The following is a 6123-nucleotide window of genomic DNA, read 5'->3' as shown; positions in this document are numbered from 1 at the left end:
TTTATTTTGTGTTTTTAAAATTCCTAACTCCCAAGGTCCTTTGTACAGTTTAAATAACATGTAAAGAAAAGCACAAAAGGATTAACGTCGGATGTGTCTTAGAAAGTTTTTGAACTTTGCTAATAATTTGTCATAACTTTCATCATGTTTAGGATTATATTATCATTATCCTTTTCTATGTGCAATGTGCAATAATTCTTCTGAGAAAAGGTCAAGTGTATATTAACATATTTGTTCATTTTTTTTAAGTACCATCTTTTTTGTGTAAAATTAGAGAAGTGAAATAATGTTAACACGTATATTTGGGTATATGTAGCCGAGTGGTTAAAGTGCTCGCCTAACATAAGGTTGTCGAAACTGGACCCAGCTGTTCCTGATCATTGGGCTTTTAATAAACGATCCTGGCTAATGAAACAGCTGATCTTAGTCAGTAACAAAGCTACACAGATTATCTGTATAGGCTATTTATTAATTTAACAGCTGTGTCTAAGGAACATGTCGGCCTTAGTTACTAATAAGACTACTATAGGTCGGCGCATGTAGTAATTTTTAGCGCATGTAGGGGAGGTAACGACGAGGAAGGGTATGTTCCCCCTCTCCGCCAATGGCCGTTTTCACACTGCACGACACGGCGCCGCCCCGGTGTCGTGGGAGTTGGAATCCTGTGTTACCAAATGGAACTGCTTACACAATGATATAATAACATTTCATGGTGCTTAAATATTGATGCGATTTAGGCTGTACAATATTTTTTGCAGGACCTATTTTTCTGAAGTTATGAATAACGTAATTGTTTACATTTTGATCAGCTGTATCATTTAATTCGATTAGCTGTGTTCGGGAAGGTTGGGGGTAGGACGGCAGCGGAGTGGGGGAAGAGCCATAGTCTGTCTCACTCCCACAGCTCGGTATCTCTCTCTCGCACCAATGCTACGAGGAGGACACTTTCTAACCGGCCGACCTATAGATCATCTGTAGTGTAAGATACTACTCATCCTACACTCATCTCTAATCATACTTTGCTTAAAATACCTATATTCGTATGGTCGCCATTCCAAAATAAAGTATTAAATCTCACATCATTCTACACTCGCTACTGTATTTTGTATTTCAAGTTCCCATGACAAGAACAGTCACATGGATTTTGCTTAATGATAAATTTAAATGTATTATGTCTCATCCTTGGGTTAAAATACGCACCTAGAGGGTGTTCCTATCTCAATGATTGATAATTAATGTATTACTAAAAGTTTGTGAATAGAGCTTAACAGGGTAATGAGAACAGTAAGTAAGAGTACCAAAAGTCTAGTTTCATCCTGCCTTACCCATATTATAGGACCTCGGATGGAGGAAATCAGTTTAAGACCCTGGAGGGACCATCACAGCCTGTCAGCCAAAGAAGAATCAGTTCTTGGGTACGTTCATTGACACTATTGACAGGAATAAAAACTTGATCACCTTTAAACATAATAAGTGAACTTTGGTAAACACATTTTGCTTCAATTTGGGTAGATGAACCTTCTGGAAATCCACAAGGAGACAGGCTTGGAGGGATTTAAGGGGAGATTGGTAGTAATTTGGGGGCTGAAACTTGTATATTGAGTCAAAGACTGAACAAATGAAGAATGAACACGGATGATTTAAGTGGTTTCCTTAAACGAATTCAAATTGTTAAAATAAACTGTATCAGCAAGATGACACACTTCTCCCATTAGCTTGTCAACAACCCTTATCATGGCTATATGGGAGTCAGTAACTATGCTATTTTATGGGGGAAAAGCACAAAAGTTGCTAAAGCTTTTTAACAATAATTATTACTCTTTGGGGGTGGTACCACCACTTTTGAGTTGAAAGGACTATAACATATACATTTTAATCAAAATCTTTGGGGTAGAAAACCCCAAATTTTTTTGTCTTTTTTATGAAAAAAATGGGAAAAACGTCTGGAGATACAATATGGATTAGTTTCCACTACCCAGATAACAAATTTCCAACAATCGGGCCATCCACCACAGGTGCACAGGTCTAGTCTGTAGCTCTGTATATAAACATCCACAAACACACCCATATACTTTAAGACACTCACACAGTCATCACTTCAATCAAATACTAGGCCTACCACTCTTTGGGTTTCAGAATTCAAAACTTATATTTCCACTCAAACTTGGAAATGTCAAAATCAATACATATTTTTTTTTATACTAGAATAATAGAGAGGAATATATCCGAAAAATAGAAATTCTAATACAGTTTGAAATTTGCTAAAAAATCTATCAATTTGAATAAAATGGCCATTTTCGACTTTTAATTATTGTAGGTTAGTCATTGTTATCAAAAATATTGTACAGGAAATTATTCAAACCATCAATATAGAAAAAATGTGGTTAAGAGCTGATAACAGCTGTGCCTTAACCGGTATATGTGTTCCATCCTTGTCAAGGGGAGTGCTAAACATCTCTCCTTTCATACAACACGAAGTTATATTGAAAACAGCCGTGTATATATAGCGCTGGTGAGATCACTCTTTCAGACGAGAACCTAAAACTTGTAAGCTTAATTACAGCATAGTTACTAATTGCATCTGCTTTAAACTTCGTAATCGAGCTTAATTTAGAAAGGAGAGCTTATACTGATGAGGAAAATTATATGGAGTTTATGTTTTATATGTTTTTATACGTGTTATCGATAAAGCAGATTATACTACTAGCGCTTCTGGTGTGCACCGCGAGAACTGCCCGGGTGGTTTGTGTTGGAGAGAACTTCACCTTCATCATACTAATATTATAAATGTGATAGTTTGTGTGTTTGTTTGAAGTTCAATCACGCATTAACTACTGGTCGGATTGTGAGCTAGTGTTTACTAAAGGTGTCATTGTAAATATGACTGTTATTCGTTTTGAAATAACTTTGCAATTGCTCGAATTCGAGCAACATGTACACTAGTTGTTATTAAAAGAGAACATAGTTCTTGCTGTGACCTAGTCAGTCAATGGTATTACCATAAACAAAAAATAATACATAATGTATTATTTATTATTACTCTGAGGTATTACTGTCATCGATCTCTACTGTAATAAGAGATCGATGATAACTGTCTGCACTAGTAGGTACCGTACCTAAAATCCAAAATTATATTATAGAATTTGTACCAGGGAATTTTGCAAAAGAACTACCATTGACTATTGGATACTGTTGTAGCCAAAGGAGCCTAACCAATTTATATATTAAAACTCAATGTTTAAAATAACATCAGTGCTTAAATTTTTGACCAAATTTGAAAATTACGGATCCTCCAATTGCAACTATAAGGAAACGTGATTATCAAACGTAATATAAGCATACTAAGCCAACCATTCTAAGAAAAACAAAAACAACCGTGCAATCCTTCTTGAGTGTCATTCGTTTTGTCAAATTATTCAGTTGCTAGATGCTTAAATGCCACAATGGTTATCTCTATTTTGCTGTATAAGTGGTTTCTTGAACTTAATATTTAAGTAATCTAAATAATACGCTAATTATTTGAGCTGTGATTATCGTTATTTTGTTGTACAACGATGATTTGTATTGTTCATAAACATAATATTGTTCCCTTCTTTTAGTATTGCCTATTTTCAAAAATAATAATACTTTCGAATCCTTGTTATGCGATGGCCATTGTAGAATTGTTCAAATATATCGAATAAATATTACCATAGACTAACCATGCTCCCTTAGGCGTAAAGTCCCTAAGGGAGTATGTTTAATCTATGATCAATAACTTTAACATGGGGATGGAATGTCTAACAGTGGTACACTACTAAAGCCTATTTCCTATTTTATGTGCGCTTCGGAAGGTCCAGTGCCTTCGATTAAGCGACTAACAGCCGCTCACTTATGAGTAGTGTGTTGCAGGTTGCAGATATTGCAGGCGTCTTATAATATGCCACCTTACAGAATTACGATCCTCCTCTATTCTAAGGGATATAGTGTTTAGAATTCATAATTTGTGGTAAGGAAAAATGTATTAAGTTATAAGTCTTGAGAGAAGATAATAAGAGTAACGATTATAAGATATTTGATTATACAGGCAAAGTCATTTTATAAGTGAGTTACGTAGTCACTGGTCATATTAATACAGGTAGACCATTGTCTAACTATGTAATAAACAACCAGTGTAAATATATTACATTAGCGTTAAAATTAATAAAATTGGTTCACCTACTCATTAAAAAATATATCACTCCAAGAGAACGCTGCCATGGCGTATTTTAGCCCAATAATATTAGTGTAAGGAGAGTTAGGGAAGAGTAAAGAACCCACTTATGAGTAAGATGCCTTATGTAATTAATGTATCGAGATTGATGCCAACAGATTTTTACATAACAAACCTAGTCTCTTAGAGAATCACGAATGAGCTACAGATTAGATAAATAGGGTGTCCCAGAACTCTCCACCAATATTTTAGGGCATTGCTCCTGGGTAAGAAACATAACTAAATACTGTATCATATTTAAACCGTCCGGAAGTCCTTAGTTACTCACACAGCCGCCATTTTGTTTTTTCAGTTATTAATTTTTTTCTAAAGAATGGTTAAACGTACGAAATGGAAACGTTGCACAAACATTTGACAACTAGACAAAGCTACCAAAAAATTATCACGATTCTTCAAATTCATAAAACAAAATGGCGGCCATTTAAAATAACTGAAAAAAAGAAAATGACGGCTGTGTGAGTAACTGAGGACTTCCGGACAATATAAATATGATATTTAGGTACGTTTCTTACAGAGGATCAATGCCCTAAAATATTGGTAGAGAGTTCCGGGACACCCTGTATATGCTACATAAACATCAGAATATTGTAATATTAATACATAAACGTAATTTAAATCTAAAATTGCAAGGGCCTATGTGAGTACATGTAAGGAAAATAAATAACAATACTGGGTGAGCTATGTAAGATTTACTACCAACTTGAAAACAAAGGTGTAGAATTTCTCATTGATTGGCCGAGAATCTTTAAGTTCGTCGCAAAACTGTCAAATTTTTGGTAAATTTTGTAAACATAAACTACAAAATTACTGAATATTGATTGAAAATGAAAGTTTTAAATCGAAATTTTAAATATAAAACCTACCTATACAGTTTCAGACATGTTTATGATTAGAAATTTCTAAGACGAAAGCAGTTTTAAGGATACTGTTCTCTTTTAAATCCTGGATATCTGAGATTTTTAGGGGTGGGCAGAAACTACTATCAAAAAAGAACTGAATGGAGCTATTTGTGTGTGTGTTGTTTTGTAAATCGTAAAAAAACCTACGTACATAATCAGTATTTTTTCCTTATAATTTAACGTTTATGTGTAAGCAACTTTGTTTATCCACAGTATACGAACGAATCTAAACTGTAACAAAATTGATAGGTTTTTTGAAATAACAAATTTTTATGGCATGGCCTTAAGCATGAATTTCACATGAATACGAGTTTTGAATGAATACTCTCGATGAAACGATTGATTGGAGCTGTTTATTTTGTAAAGCGTACATATAAACATAAACCTTAGACGTAAGCAGCTACATGATTGGCTACACAGTAAATTTACATACGTAAAACAATCAGCGTTTTTTTAATTTTTTTTATTTATTTTTAATGTTTAATACATGCACTTTTGGCACACCCAGGATGAAAGCGACTAATGTTTTGAATATTTTGGAGGGGATTAAAATACAGGGTGTTTCCAAATTGTCTGGACATATTTTGTGGACTTGTTCCTTGGACTAAGACAAACATAAAATGCCATATATGTATGGGTCTCAAATGCCTAGATTTCTGTTTGTCGGTCTGTTTGTGAGTTTTGAGAATTATCTTATATCTTGGGTGTTTTTCAAGATATAAATTTAAAAATTGGCATAAATGTGTATTTTAGAAGGTAAAAAGAGCTGTTTTAAGTTCTGTACCAATATCTCAAGCAATTTCAATATGGCGGCTATTTAAAATCTGTTATGCCAAATTTCATCAAAACAGTAAATATTAAGAAACATCTTTATGGGGACTGGCGCACAGTTTACAATATTTCATACATAAGATTGAAATCGATCAATATTTTCAATTCACAATCCTCCATATTTATATTTCACCAGTTTGA

The 6123-nt window shown here is 34.0% G+C and overlaps 1 non-coding gene across 1 annotated transcript; it reads right to left on the bottom strand.

Moving 5' to 3' along the window:
* Positions 1-2372: 2372 nt before the first annotated feature.
* On the bottom strand, positions 2373-2474 carry LOC128993688 (U6atac minor spliceosomal RNA). Its single transcript, XR_008490816.1, has one exon. It is a non-coding gene; the product is annotated as a U6atac minor spliceosomal RNA (small nuclear RNA).
* Positions 2475-6123: the final 3649 nt, after the last annotated feature.

Source organism: Macrosteles quadrilineatus, unplaced genomic scaffold (assembly GCF_028750875.1).
Source record: "Macrosteles quadrilineatus isolate MER2022 unplaced genomic scaffold, UCM_ALF_1.0 Scaffold_4__1_contigs__length_99947679, whole genome shotgun sequence".
In the NCBI taxonomy this organism is placed as follows: domain Eukaryota; kingdom Metazoa; phylum Arthropoda; class Insecta; order Hemiptera; family Cicadellidae; genus Macrosteles; species Macrosteles quadrilineatus.
This window is presented reverse-complemented; position numbering and strand designations above follow the sequence as displayed.